A 16,208-nucleotide genomic window follows, 5' to 3' on the forward strand; every position below is an offset into this window, starting at 1 on the left:
CTTCTATACAGCAAAGGACACCACCAAGAGAACAAAAAGGCATTGTACAGTATGGGAGAATATATTCATAAATGACAGATCTGATATACGGTTTCATCCAAATATATAAAGAGCTCACACACCTCAACAAACAAGAAGCAAATAATCCAATTAAATAATGGGCAGAGAAACTGAACAGACAGTTCTCCAAAGACAAAATTCAGATGGCCAACAGACACATGAAAAGATGCTTCCATATTGCTAGTCATCAGAGAAATGCAAATTAAAACCAGAATGAGATATCACCTCACACCAGTAAGGATCGCCACCATCCAAAAGACAAACAACAACATATGTTGGCGAGGTTGTGGAGAAAGGGGAACCCTCCTACAATGCTGGTGGGAATTTAAATTAGTTCAACCATTGAGGAAAGCAGTATGGAGGTTCCTCAAAAAACTCAAAATAGAAATACCATTTGACCCAGGAATTCCACTCCTAGAAATTAACCCTAAGAATGCAGCAGCCCAGTTTGAAAAAGACATATGCACCCTTATGTTTATCGCAGCGCTATTTACAATGGCCAAGAATTGGAAGCAGCCTAAGTGTTCATCAGTAGAGGAATGGATAAAGAAGATGTGGTACATATACACAATGGAATATTATTCAGCCATAAGAAGGAAACAAATCCTACCATTTGCAACAACATGAATGGAGTTAAAGGGTATTATGCTCAGTGAAATAAGCCAGGTGGAGAAAGACAAGTATCAAATGATTTCACTCATGTGTGGAGTGTAGGTACAAAGAAAAAACTGAAGGAACAAAACAGCTGCAGACCCACAGAACCCAAGAATGGAGTAACAGTTACCAGAGGGAAAGGGATTGGGGAGGATGGGTGGGAAGCAAGGGATAAGGGAGGGGGTAAGAAAGGGGGCATTATGATTAGCATGTTTAATGTGAGGGGGGCATGGGGAGGGCTGTGCAACACAGAGAAGACAAGTAATGATTCTATAGCATCTTACTACACTGATGGACAGTGACTGTAATGGGGTTTGTAGGGGGGACTTGGTGATGGGGGGAATCTAGTAAACATAATGTTCCTCATGTCATTCTAGATGAATGGTACAAAAAAATCGTTAGAGAGTTGGGTTTTTGTTTTTTGAAAACATTCCTTTTACATCCTGCAAAGAAGTAATTCATATTTTGGCTTTTTAAATTTCTACATGATATTTAGTACAGCAATCCACAAAGTTCCTCCCTTCCCATAATCGCAGATGCAGACCCTCTTCTAGAGTTTACATTCCTGGGGAGGACTCCGCAGATTCCATCCCCCATGTCTTTAAACTGGTTTGAGAACAAAGCATCATCCAGCACATAGTAGTCATTACAAATATTGCCTTCACACAGGTACGGCAATCTGATGAAAGCTTCAATTACAAAACCAGCTTTTCTGAAAACTTCAGGCAGACTATTCAGTTGTTCTTCCCAATTCGGTCCCTTGATTTCCAAAATTTCTGATGGTTTCTTCCACTTGACACCCACCTATGTTTTCCACAAAGGGATGAAAGAGTAAGACCAGGGCAAGGATGACCCTGGCTCTAGTTGGCTTCAATATGCTTCTGATATCTTTTAACAAAGTCAGGGGCTGATTACAGCAGTCCAGCAAATTCAAGCAGCTGATAATATCGTATTGGAACTGTGTATTCTGTCATTCATTTATACCAAGCACTCTGTATTTCTTCTTTTGAAGCTTCCATATCATAGTTTCAGTGGCATTAATTTCTTCAAAATGAAGGCTCATGATTTTTGTGACTTCTCCATCTCCAGCACCTAAATCAAGAAGTCTATGAGTTTTCCAGCCTGAATTAATTTTAAGCAGTCTCTGGAATTGATCTGGTGAAAACACAAACATTGAACCTCTTCCTAGCAACCAATTGATAGAAGTTCTAGACATAAACAGGCTAAAAACAAATGACACAAAAGAGTGATATAATTGTATGAATAGCCAGCCCTATTTCTCAATGATGATGTTTAAGAAGATCTGTGTTCCTTGATCAAGGTAACTGAACAAAGAGCCTGGAGTGATTCACATTAATTTATCTCTGTTGCACACATACCACTAGTGATTCTCCTTCCTGCCACCTGCAGCAGCAGCTGGCCTGCCGGGACCACTCCTCATGTTCATGTACAGGGAGCAGGTAAGCAGTCTCCACAGCATCCACGTCCTCCATGCCACCCGCACAGATGCCAGGCTCAGGCACAGCCAGCCCACAAACAGTTTCATCAGGGGCTGTGGCCGCTCACTTCAATCACCTCGGGCGCCCAAGCTCTAGACATCATGGCCAATTTGCCCATCCAGCCCCTTCAGGCTGTTACTTTGCTTCATTCTAATCCTCTAGATTTCAGCTCAGATCTTCACACTCTCTCTCTCCTATTTCAGATAAGTAGGGAGGGGGAGGGGCTGCTGAGAGCTCAGGTCTAGGCTTGCAAATTATTGTTGCCTGGATGACCTGGATGGAACTGCAGCTTATAGTCATGCTTTTTGGTAGCCTGCCTGAGAGTCTCCTTTCTTTGCCTCTAGGAAATTTGCAGAACATAATCTCACTCCTTTCAGTGCTCTGTGGCTCCCCCAAATCCTGGGGGTGGTAAGGGCTCACTTCTCACACTATGCAGATCCAAGTAGACACTGGATGCCAGGTGACACTGGCTTAAGGAGTTGGCAGGGGATGTGCTCCATGCTAAGTAGCAGTTCCCTGACATTCAAATCTTTAATCAATTCCTTCCTCAACTTGTGCTCTGACTTCACTGTGTTTCCAAACTGACTTCCCCCAACAGGTGCCCACACTTATTTCTCTCTTTAAGTGCATAACTTTAAGTAAAACTTTTACTCTGCTTCACTACTGTGTCTCTGCCCTTAACAATTATTTTTTTGCAGCAGGGACAAGAACTAAGAAAAATAAACAATGTCCCCCTAACAAAACTGGAGCAGCAATGTGACCAGGGTCAGCACCTCCCATTGCCAAGCCCCTGTGGGTAAAATTGTAACATTTCCAGAATATCTCACCTGGCTTTAGTTCATTTGCATATCCTCAGGGGTGGAGAGAATTTCATCTCTATATCAATGGATAATTACCTGTGCAACTGAGAGCATGTCTGAACCTGAGAGGTTAAGGGGAGGGGGCTGGTTTGCTTGCTTGCTGGCTTTTTCCAGAGCAGAGGAGAAAGATAGCCTGGGACCACAGTTTGTGAGCAATAAACGGGTTTTAAACTTTATTTCTCCCTTTGACTGATTTCAGTTTTTAGAGGTATTTTCTGCCAGGATTTCCTCTCCCCGGACTTAACCTGGCACAGTCGGCAGGGTGCCTCTAAACCTGAAATCTGTCATAATGGGTACGACCTTTGGGAGGGTTGCTCCTGTGGATGGTGGGGAGGCCCCAGTGGATGCAGTGACAGAGGGTGCCGCTTCACCTGTTATTATCCCCCCAGCTGTGGCACTTCCAACTTGTGAACCCCTAGTGGGGAATTGGTATTAAGTAAAGTACCCCCTAGAGAGGTGGGACTTTCCCCAGACTGGGGAAGGGTGAAAACACCAGAAGCTGCAGAATTAGCCCTCCGTGAGTTGGAAGACTGCTTGGAGACTTAGGGAACCATGTAGTGACTGGCATTGTAGGGTCTCTTTTCTTCGAGATAGTGGAAAATGCTATACAGTTGGAGAGGGTAGACATCATAAAGCCCACTCACAGTCCTTTTAATTCCCCAGTGTGGCCAGTGAGAAAGCCAGACAGCTCCTGGCATATGATTGTAGACTACAGGGAATTGAAAAAAGTCACACCCCATTTGCATGCTGCTGTCCCCTTGATAGCAGACATTCTGGACACCCTCAGCCCCAAACTGGGAATGTATTATTATATAGCAGACCTTGCTAATGCTTTCTTCTCTATTGACATAGCACAGGAAAGCCAGGAACCGTTTGCTTTCAAGTGGGAAGGCCGGCAGTGGACATTCACTGTTCTTCCACAGGTATATCTCCACAGTCCCACCATCTGTCATGGACTTGTAGCCCAGGACTTGGCCACATGGAGGAAACCACAAACAGTGTGGTTGTATCACTACATTGATGATATTGAGCTCACATCTGATTCTCTTTCAGATTTAGAAGGGGTAGTTCCTAGACTGTTACAACATCTACAGGAAAAAGGATGGGCTGTGAACAGCACCAAGGTTCAGGGACATGGTTTGTCTGTGAAATTCTTGGGGGTTGTCTGGCTGGTAAAACTAAAAGTTGTTCTGAAACAGTTATAGACAAGGTCCAGGCTTTCCCCGCCCCACCACTGTGGCAGTATTACAAGAGTTTCTGGGTCTTCTAGGCTACTGGAGAGTGTTTATCCCACACTTGGTACAAATTCTGAAGCCCTTATACCGGTTGGTACAAAAGGGCATCGGGTGCGACTGGGATGAGACATGTGCAGCTGCTTTTACTGCTGCCAAGTGGGCAGTCAAGGTCATACAGACCTTGAATGTAATGGATTCATCAAGTCCCTGTGAACTAGATGTAGATGTAACTGAAGATGGTTAAGGATGTGGTCTTTAGCAGCAGCTTGAACGGACACGCCAACCTCTTGGATTCTGGTCAAAACTATGGAAAGGAGCAGAGGTCAAGTATACCTTGATAGAGAAGCAACTGGTGCTTTATACCATGCCTTGCTGGCTACAGACCCCATTGCTGGAACAGCTCTGACCAAGGTAATAACGACCTATCCCATCGCGGGGTGGGTGCAAGACTGGACCCAAAGGCCACAGAATGGTGTGGCACAGACAACTACTGTATGTCATGTGACTGGCCATTTGCCTTTGGCATCCCTAGGGAATGACAAAGCAGACACACTGGCCCAGGTGCACTGGCTAGAAGGAAAGCCTGCCTCTGATGTGGCCCAATGGCTACACTAGCATTTATTGCATGCAGGGCAAAAGACAATGTGGGCTGTAACCCATCAGTGGGGCTTGCCAATGACCTCTGAAGAAGTCAGCAGAGCCTGGGAGGAGTGCCTTGTGTGATCTAATAGGGACTTACACTGAGTCCCACAGCAACATGGGACAATAGTAAAGGGGCCAATATCCCTTGTCAGGCGGCAAATAGACTATATTGGGCCTCTGCCCATATCAGAAGGATATTGGTATGCCATGACTTGTGTGGACATGGCTACTGGACTATTGGTTCCTTTTCCTGCACGTCGTGCAGATCAGCAAACCACCAAGAGGGGCCTGGGGCATCTCTTTGCAGCCTATGGGATTGAAAGCAATCAAGGCACCCACTTTACTGGGCATGCTTTACAACAATGGGTGTAGCAATTAGGAATAAAGTGGAAATTTCATATACTATATAATCCTACTGGGGCAGGCATGATAGAGAGGTACAATGGTTTGTTGAAATCTGGCCTGAAGTCGGACACCAATAATCTATGGGGTTGGTCAGTTTGCCTATGGATGTGAATGAGAAGCCATGTAAAGGAGCTTTGAGCCCTGTGGACATGCTCACACTCCTGCTGCCTCTCCTATACAATTGTACATACAAACCAAAGAAGAGCTATTGAAGCCAGGATATGGCCAGTAGAGCAACATCCTACTGCCAGCCCCTACTGCATTAAGCCCTGGATACACTGTTGAATGGGCGTGGTACTGGACATTTTGACACATGGAACAGCAATGGCTGGCCCTTCTGGCACCTTGGGGGAAAGGCCTGGAATCTGGCCTTGTGTGTCTGCCTGGAGTAACAGCTGAAAGGCCCCAAAGGTCATGGTAGTGTACCCAAAACATCCAGGAGGTAAGAGCATCTCGTGAGGAAGTTTTGCTTGATCTTTATGGCCAGTGCATGTGCCTCCCATAGCCCTATATATCGACCCATCTGTAACTCCCACAGGGAGGGGGGTGAAAGCCTGATATACTAGACCAGGATGAGACCCCATTCCTGCCACTGTTTTATCACAGGACCACTCTCTTGCATGTATCCTACCTGATAGACAAGATTTGCCTATGCTTATGCCATTAAAACAGGTATCTTATCACCCTTAAGGTTATATTCTTCTACAGTCTGCATGGCCTGAATAAAACTCCTGGCTGCAGCTGCCACATGATGATTGCTCTGAATCCTTAGCTACTGCCTGCCTATGGAATGGATCAGCTATGGATTTAATCTGCATGTGATTTTGTTTTTTTTTAATTCATTTTATTATCATTAATCTACAATTACATGAAGAACATTATGGTTACTAGACTCCCCCCTTCACCAAGTACACCCCCAACAAACCCCATTACAGTCACTGTCCAACAGCATATTAAGATGCTGTAGACTCACTACTTGTCTTCTCTGTGTTGGACAGCCCTCCCCGTGCCCCCCCACCCATATTATACATGCTAATCATAAGGCCCCGTTTCTTTTTCCCTGCCCTTATCGCTCCCTTCTCACCCCTCCTGCCCAGTCCCTTTCCCTTTGGTAACCGTTAGTCCATTCTTGGGTTTTCTGAGTCTGCTGCTGCTTTTTTCCTTCAGTTTTTTCTTTGTTCCTACACCCCACACATGAGTGAAATCATTTGATACTTGTCTTTCTCCACCTGGCTTATTTCACTGAGCATAATACCCTCTAGCTCCATCCATGTTGTTGCAAATGGCAGGATCTGTTTTTTTCTTATGGGTGAGTAACACTCCATTGTGTATATGTACAACTTCTTCTTTATCCATTCATATACTGATGGACATTTAGGTTGCTTCCATTTCCTGGATATTGTAAATAGTGCTGTGATAAACATAGGGGTGCACCTGTCTTTTTCAAACTGGAGTGCTGCATTCTTATGGTAAATTCCTAGAAGTGGAATTCCTGGGTCAAAAGGTATTTCTATTTTGAGCTTTTTGAGGAATCTCCATACTGCTTCCACAATGGTTGAACTAATTTGCATTCCCACCAGCAGTGTAGGAAGGTTCCCCTTTCTCCACAACCTCACCAACATATGTTGTTGTTTGTCTTTTGGATGGTGGCGATCCTTACTGGTGTGAGGTGATATCTCATTGTGGTGTTAATTTGCATTTCTCTGATGACAAGCGATGTGGAGCATCTTTTCATGTATCTGTTGGCCATCTGAATTTCTTCTTTGGAGAACCATCTGTTCAGTTCTTCTGCCCATTTTTTAATTGGATTATTTGCTTTTTGTTTGTTGAGGTGGGTGAGCTCTTGATATATTTTGGATGTCAACCCTTTACCGGATCTGTCATTTATCAATATATTTTCCCATACTGTAGGGTTCCTTTTTGTTCTATTGGTAGTGTCCTTTGTTGTACAGAAGCTTTTCAGCTTGATATAGTCCCACTCGTTCATTTGTGCTTTTTTTTTTCATTTGCCCGGGGAGATATGTTTATGAAGAAGTCGCTTATGTTTATGTCCAAGATATTTTTGCCTAGGTATTTTTCTAAGAGTTTTATGGTTTCATGACTTACATTCAGGTCTTTGATCCATTTCAAATTTACTTTTGTGTATGGGGTTAGACAGTGATCCAGTTTCATTCTCTTACATGTAGCTGTCCAGTTTTGCCAGCACCATCTTTTGAAGAGATTGTCATTTCCCCATTGTATGTCCATGGCTCCTTTATCATATATTAATTGACAATACATGTTTGGGTTAATATCTGAGTCTCTATTCTGTTCCACTCTTTTGTGGGCCTGTTCTTGTGACAGTACCAAACTGTCCTGATTACTGTGGCTTTGTAGCAGAGCTTGAAGTTGGGGAGTGAGATCCTCCCCTACTTTATTCTTCTTTCTCAGGATTGCTTTGGCTATTCGGGGTCTTTGGTGCTTTCATATAAATTTTTGAACTATTTGTTCCAGTTGGTTGAAGAATGTCATTGGTAATTTGATAGGGATTGCATCAAATTTGCATATTGCTTTGGGCAGGATGGCCATTTTGACTATTATTAATTCTTCCTAGCCAAGAGCATGGGATGAGTTTCCATTTGTTAGTGTCCTCTTTAATTTCTCTTAAGAGTGTCTTATAGTTTTCAGGGTATAGGTCTTTCACTTCCTTGGTAGGTTTATTCCTAAGTATTTTATTCTTTTTGATACAATTGTGAATGGAATTGTTTTCTTGATTTCTCCTTCTATTGGTTCATTGTTAGTGTATAGGAAAGCCACAGATTTCTGTGTGTTAATTTTGTATCTTGCCACTTTGCTGTATTCCAGTATCAGTTCAAGTAGTTTTGGAGTGCGGTCTTTAGGGTTTTTTTTTTTTTTGAGAGGGCATCTCTCATTTTTATTGATCAAATGGTTATTAACAACAATAAAATTCTGTATAGAGGACGCAATGCACAATTATTAATCAACCCCAAGTCTAATTCTCAACAGTCTCCAATCTTCTGATGCATAATGAACAAGTTCTTACATGGTGAACAAGTTCTTACATAGTGAATAAGTTCTTACATGGTGAAGAGTGCAAGGGCAGTCATATCACAGAAACTTTCGATTTTGATCACGCATCATGAATTATAAACAATCAAGTCAGATATGATTATTTGTTTGATTTTTATACTTGATTTATGTGTGAATCACACATTTCTTCCTTATTATTATTATTATTATTATTTTTAATAAAATGCTGAAGTGGTAGGTAGATGCATGATAAAGGTAGAAAACATAATTTAGTGCTGTAAGAGGGCAAATGTAGATGATCAGGTCTGCGCCTATAGACTAAGTATTAATCCAAGCTAGACAAGGGCAACAAAACACCCACGGATGCAGAAGATTTCTCTCAAAACAGGGTGGTCAGGTTCTAAGCCTCACTTCTGTTGATTCCCAATTTCTCACCTGATGGCCCTCCTGTGACTGTGCCTGTCTTAGGTTGTCCCTCCCTTGAGGAATCTTACTCATCTCTGGCTAACCAGTCATATTCCGGGGCCATACAGGGAAATGTAAAGTTGGTAAGTGAGAGAGAAGCAATATTCTTTGAAAAGGTTAGCTTTTTACTTTTTTGCAGATGTATGCCCTGTGGTTTCTATGCCCAGTACTTGTCTTGAGGTATCTTTACCACTTGGAAGAATTATGATACTTGGTAATTTTTTATATGAGGCACGAATTCTACTAAAGGGTTGTAATTAGGAAGGAAGAAGAAAAGCTATAGACGTGGGAAGATTGATTATTTCTTTGACATATCTTTTTGTAGAGTCACATAAGCATGAATAGTTTTAAACTACTAATTAAATTCTGTACACACATTAACATAATAGGAATACAGCTACATAACAAAAGCAGACCTACAATTACCAGCCATATCCAGTGAAACCAAGAAAACCAGTTAGGTACCCTAGTCATTTGTGAAAACTTATCAATGATATGATGGATATTGTCTAACTGAATTTGAATAGTTTGAGAAAAATCAAACAAATTAAAACAACACATTCCTGGTAACTGTTTATATCCGATATGTTCTTTTAACAGTAGATAGTCTATAGTCGCACGATTTTGGAGCACTGCAACTTGCATTTCTCCTAATTCTTGGTTGAGTTCCAACAGTATAGATCCAGTCAAATTTGTTGTTTTACTGTATGCATCCTCTGCCCGTTTTTTAATTGGATTATTTCCTTTTTGTTTGTTGAGGTGGGTGAGTTCTTTATATATTTTGGATGTCAAGCTTTTATCAGATCTGTCATTTACAAATATATTCTGCCATACTGTAGGGTACGTTTTGTTCTATTTATAGTGTCTTTTGCTGTACAGAAGCTTTTCAGCTTGCTGTAGTCCCACTTGTTCATTTTTGCTTTTGTTTTCCTTGCCCGGGCAGATTTGTTCAAGAAGAGGTCACTAATGTTCATGTCTAAGAGATTTTTGCCTATGTTTTTTTCTATGAGTTTTATGGTTTCATGACTTACATTCAAGTCTTTGATCCATTTGGAGTTTACTTTTGTGTATGGGGTTAGGCAGTGTTCCAGTTTCGTTCTCTTTCATGTAGCTGTCCAGTTTTGCCAGCACCATCTGTTGAAGAGACTATCATTTACTGGTCTGTGGCTCTGTTCTTGTGCCAGTACCAAATTGTCTTGATTACTATGGCTTTATAGTAGAGCTTGAAGTTGGGGAGTGAGATCCGCCCCACTCTAGTCTTCTTTCTCAGGATTGCTTTGGCTATTCGGGGTCTTTGGTGTTTCCATATGAATTTTTGAACTATTTGTTCCAGTTGGTTGAAGACTGTTGCTGGTAATTTGATAGGGATTGCATCAAATCTGTATATTGCTTTGGGCAGGATGGCCATTTTGACTATATTAATTCTTCCTAGCCAAGAGCATGGGATGAGTTGCCATTTGTTAGTGTTCTCTTTAATTTCTCTTAAGAGTGTCTTGTAGTTTTCAAAGTATAGGTCTTTCACTTCTTTGGTTAGGTTTATTCCTAGGTATTTTATGATTTTTGATGCAATTGTGAATGGAGTTGTTTTCCTGATTTCTCTTTCTATTGGTTCATTGTCAGTGTATGGGAAAGCCACAGATTTCTGTGTGTTAATTTTGTGTCCGTCAACTTTGCTATATTGCAATATCAGTTCTAGTAGTTTTGGAGTGGAGTCTTTAGGGTTTTTTATGTACAATATCATGTCATCTGCAAATAGTGACAGTTTAACTTCTTCTTTACCAATCTGGATTCCTTGTATTTGTTTGTTCTGTCTAATTGCCGTGGCTAGGACCTCCAGTACTATGTTAAATAACAGTGGGGAGATTGGGCATCCCTGTCTTGTTCCCGATCTCAGAGGAAAAGATTTCAGCTTCTCGCTGTTCAGTATGATGTTGGCTGTGGGTTTATCATATATGGCCTTTATTATGTTGAGGTACTTGCCCTCTATACCCATTTTGTTGAGAGTTTTTATCATGAATGGATGTTGAATTTTGTCAAATGCTTTTTCAGCATCTATGGAGATGTTCATGTGGTTTTTTGTCATTCTTTTTGTTGATGTGGTGGATGATGTGGATGGATTTTCAGATGTTTTACCATCGTTGCATCCCTGGCATGAATCCCACTTGGTCATGGTGTATGATCTTTTTGATGTATTTTTGAGTTCGGTTTGCTAATATTTTATTGAGTATTTTTGCATCTACATTCATCAGGGATATTGGTCTGTAATTTTCTTTTTTGGTGGGGTCTTTGCCTGGTTTTGGTATTAGGGTGCTGTTGGCTTCATAGAATGAGTTTGAGAGTATTCCCTCCTCTTCTATTTTTTGGAAAACTTTAAGGAGAATGGGTATTATATCTTCTCTGTATGTCTGATAAAATTCCGAGGTAAATCCATCTGACCTGGATGTTTTTTTCTTGGGTAGTTTTTTGATTACTGCTTGAATTTCTTTGTTGGTAATTGGTTTGTTTAGATTTTGTGTTTCTTCCTTGGTCAGCCTTTGAAAGTTGTATTTTTCTAGGAAGTTGTCCACTTCTAGGTTTACCTGCTTCTTAGCATATATGTTTTCATAGTAGTCTCTAATAGTTCTTTGTATTTCTGTTGGGTGCATCGTGATGTTTCCTTTCTTGTTTCTGATTTTGTTGATGTGTGTTGATTCTCTTTTTCTCTTAATAAGTCTGGCTAGAGACTTATCTATTTTGTTTATTTTCTCAAATAACCATTCTTGGTTTCATTGACTTTTCCTATTGTTTTATTCTTCTCAATTTTATTTATTTCTTCTCTGATCTTTATTATGTCCCTCCTGTTGACTTTAGGCCTCATTTGATCTTCTTTTTCCAATTTTGATAATTGTGATGTTACCGTATTCATTTGGGTTTGTTCTTCCTTCTTTAAATATGCCTGGATTTCTATATACTTTCCTCTTAAGACTGCTTTTGCTGCATCCCACAGAAGTTGGGCTCTGTGTTGTTGTTGTCATTAATTTCCATATACTGCTGGATCTCCATTTTAATTTGGTCATTGGTTCATTGACTATTTAGGAGTGTGTTGTTAAGCCTTCATTTGTTTGTGAGCCTTTTTGCTTTCTTTGTACAATTTATTTCTAGTTTTATACCTTTTTGGTCTGAAAAGTTGTTTGGTAGAACTTCAATGTTTTTGAATTTACTGAGGCTCTTTTTGTGGCCTAGTATGTGATCTATTCTGGAGTATGTTCCATGTGTACTTGAGAAGAATGTGTATCCTGTTGCTTTTGAGTGTAGAGTTCTATAGATGTCTATTAGGTCCATCTGTTCTAGTGTGTTGTTCAGTGCCTCTGTGTCCTTACTTATTTTCTGTCTGGTGGATCTGTCCTTTGGAGTGAGTGGTGTGTTGAAGTTTCCCAAAATGAATGCATTGCATTCTATTTCCTCCTTTAGTTCTGTTACTATTTGTTTCACATATGCTGGTGCTCCTGTGTTGGGTGCATATATATTTATAATGGTTATATCCTCTTGTTGGACTGAGCCCTTTATCATTATGTAATGTCCTTCTTTTTCTCTTATTACTTTCTTTGTTTTGAAGTCTAATTTGTCTGATACTAGTACTGGAACACCTGATTTTTTCTCCCTTTTGTCTGCACGAAATATCTTTTTCCATCCCTTGACTTTTAGTCTCTGCATGTCTTTGGGTTTGAGGTGAGTCTCTTGTAAGCAGCATATAGATGGCCCTTGTTTTTTTTATCCATTCAGTGACTCTATGTCATTTGATTGGTGCATTCAGTCCATTTACATTTAGGGTGATTATTGATAGATATGTACTTATTGCCATTTCAGGGTTCAGATTCGTGGTTCCCAAAGCTTCCAGGTTACTTTCTGTACTATCTAAGAGTCTAACTTAACTAACTTATTATGTTGTTACAAACAGAATCTAAAGGTTCTTTTCTATTTCTCCTCCTTTTTCTTCCTCCTTCATTCTTTATATATTAGATATCAAATTCTGTACTTTTTGTCTATCCCTTGATTGACTTTGAGGATAGTTAATTTAATTTTGCTTTTGCTTCATAATTAGCTGTTCTACTTTCTTTACTGTGGTTTTATTACCTCTGGTGACAGCTATCCAACCCTAGGAACACTTCCATCTATAGCAGTCCCTCCAAAATTTACTGTAGAGATGGTTTGTGGGAGGTAAATTCTCTCAGCTTTTGCTTATCTGGAAATTGTTTATTCCCTCCTTCAAATTTAAATGATAATCTTGCTGGATAAAGTAATCTTGGTTCTAGGCCCTTCTGCTTCATGGCATTAAATACATCATGCCACTCCGTTCTGGCCCGTAAGGTTTCTGCTGAGAAGTCAGATGTTAGCCTGATGGGCTTTCCTTTGTATGTGATCTTATTTCTCTCTCTGGCTGCTTTTAGGAGTCTGTCCTTATCCTTGATTTTTCCTAGTTTAATTACTATGTGTTTTGCTGTTGTCTTCCTTGGGTCCCTTGTCTTGGGAGATCTGTGGATCTCCATGGCCTGAGAGACTATCTCCTTCCCCAGATTGTGAAGTTTTCAGCAACTACCTCCTCAAAGTCACTTTCTATCCCTTTCTCTCTCTCTTCTTCTTCTGGTATCCCTATAATGCAAATATTGTTTCGTTTGGATTGGTAACTCAGTTCTCTCAATATTTTTCATTCTTAGAGATCCTTTTTTCTCTCTGTGCCCCAGCTTTTTTGTATTCCTCTTCTCTAGTTTCTATGTCATTTATAGTCTCCTCCACTGTATCCAACCTGCTTTTAATACCCTCCATGGTGCTCTTCAACGATTGGATCTCCGACCTGAATTCATTTCTGAGTTCTTGGATGTCTTTCTGTACCTCCATTAGAATGTTGATGATTTTTATTTTGAACTCCCTTTCAGGAAGAGTCATGAGGTCCATATCATTTAAATCTTTCTCAGGAGTTGTATTAATAATTTTACTCTGGGCAAGGTTCCTTTGGCATTTCATGTCTGTGTATGGCACCCTCTAGTGTCCAGAAGCTGTAGTCTCTGGAGCTTCTCAGCCCCTGAAGCAATGTCGGGTGTCACAGGGGAGCAGTACTGGTGCCTGGGAGGAGGAAAGAGGTATTCCCTACCTCCTGGCTGCTGTGCCTGTCTCTACTGCCTGAGCCAATGGACTGGGCACACAGGTATAAGTTTTTGTCCCAGAGCAGCTGGATATGGATCCCTGGTTTCCACAAGTGGTCGGAATCCTAGTCTTCCAGGTACTCTGCCTGTATTAACTTTCGAACCTGGTAGTCATGAGAGTCTCATGAAAACACCATGAAATGTAGGTTTGCTTTCCCAGTGCAGATCTCCGGAGCTAGGTATTCAGTGGTCCCAAGCCTTCGACTCCCTCCCTGCTCCATTTCTCTTCCTCCTGCAAGTACGCTGGGGTGGGGGAAGGGCTCAGGTCCCGCAGAGCCACAGCTCTGGTACGTTACTCCGTTCAGTGAGGTCTGCTCTTTTCTACAGGTTTGTGCAGTCTGACGCTGTCCTCTTTCCTGTTGCTCTCTCAGGATTAGTTGTGCCAACTATATTTTCTAATTGTATCCAGTTTTAGAGGAAGCCTCTGTCTCTCCTCTCATGTCGACATTTTAAATCCTTTTCCTGCATGGGATTTTGAACCTAGCTGAATCCCCGGGCTTGAGGATTGTCATAATTTTATTGCTGTCACTATTGTTATGTCATTAGTCTGGCCACAATGCTCATTTTCTCACCCAGGGACCATTGCAGAAGAAGGGGACCAAGTATATTGTAAGGCAAGATTTCTGGAGGGCTGGCCTGTGGGTAAAATTGTAACATTTCCAGAATATCTCGCCTGGCTTTAGTTCATTTGCATATCCTCAGGATTGAAGAGTTCATCTCCATATCAATGGGCAACTGAGGGTGTTTCTGAACCTGAGAGGTGACAGGGAGTGGGCTGGCTTGTTTGCTTGTTGGCTTTTTCCAGAGCAGAGGAGAAAGACGGCCCACTACTGCAGTTTCTGAGCAATAAATGGGTTTTAATCTTTATTTCTTCCTTTGACGTTATAGGGAAATATTTACAAGGACAGCAATTTAGTCCAGGTGGCTCCCTTCTCTTCTCTAGTTAGCAAAGACAGCAGAAATTTCCGTTTTCCCCCTCCTCTTCACTCCCTACTCTGCCAGGCACTTACTCCCTAAACTTACTCTCCCTTGCTTGCTTGTTTGCTGTGAACATAGACATGTTGCAGATACGGAAGCAGAAATATATATATTGCTCCCCTTGCCCTTATTCTGGGCTCAGACTGAGACAGGGACCATGGACTTAGTCAGAGTAGGGTGAGGGCCTCTGAAAAAAGCAAGGCAGGATATTTACAGTCAAAGCAATGTAACAATGTATAGTCACTATTGAAACTCTGTGTTCAGCATTATGCAAAATCAAGTTCACACTAATTCTCTAGGGTAAAGATACTAGACTAGGAATATAGACATCTTCAGTGAGATCAGTTAAAGGTCAAAAGACCAGGAGCAACTTGGCCTGGAATGTTTGAGTGTTCCACAAGGGTATCTCAGCATAACCCTTGACTTCACTGTAAACAGCCTTAGCAAACAGACAACAACCCAGCCCATCTTGAGAACAGTTTAGTAAACTAGTTTCTGGATTCAGAGCGGTGTTTATGGTTACATCTTTGCCTGAAATGACCAAATCAGCGACAATCCTGTCTACAATAGTGTACCAGCCACCCAACAGCCCCTGCTGGCCCTGTGGCTACCACATCTCTGAACATGCAGAAGACACGGTCACTGATCACATGGTGTCTTCATGTTGGAGAGCAAGATGGAGTGTGAGGTATATTTTCTTCTACAAGCCAGGTATTTGGTCTCTGCCAAATACCACCAGCATTAACAAATCCAGTATAGATATCAGGCCTTCATGCTCAGCTCCACAGGGCCTCAGCTTGATTTGTTGTGAGGTGAGAAGATTCTGTCCAAACAAACACATTGCTAGAACTAATATTCCCAACCAATGGGGCCTAGAATAAAAGGAGAAGATTTGGGTTATCTATAGAGAAAAGACAAGATGGGGAAGGGAAGGACAATAACAATACTAAACACCTATTTTTTGCCAGGCACCATGTTATTTAGTCTTCACGAAAATTTGTGAGGAACATATTGCCTTCCTCCCTCCTTTCCTCGTTCTCTGAGCAATTCAGTCAAAAACCATATGACAGCCTCTTCTCTCTTTCCTTCCCTGGGAGCAAAAGGGCCTGTGGAGGTGCCACAGAGGGACTGGGAAGCCTAGGAGAGAGCACGTGTGCCATGGAGATGAACCACATGCAGGGGGACTCACTGTGGAGGGAG

The 16,208-nt window shown here is 41.5% G+C and overlaps 1 pseudogene; it reads right to left on the reverse strand.

The window, feature by feature from the left end:
- Window positions 1–1,206: 1,206 nt before the first annotated feature.
- On the reverse strand, window positions 1,207–2,362 carry LOC108392099 (protein-L-histidine N-pros-methyltransferase pseudogene; annotated as a pseudogene).
- Window positions 2,363–16,208: the final 13,846 nt, after the last annotated feature.

This window comes from Manis javanica, chromosome 9, assembly GCF_040802235.1.
Source record: "Manis javanica isolate MJ-LG chromosome 9, MJ_LKY, whole genome shotgun sequence".
Lineage (NCBI taxonomy): Eukaryota > Metazoa > Chordata > Mammalia > Pholidota > Manidae > Manis > Manis javanica.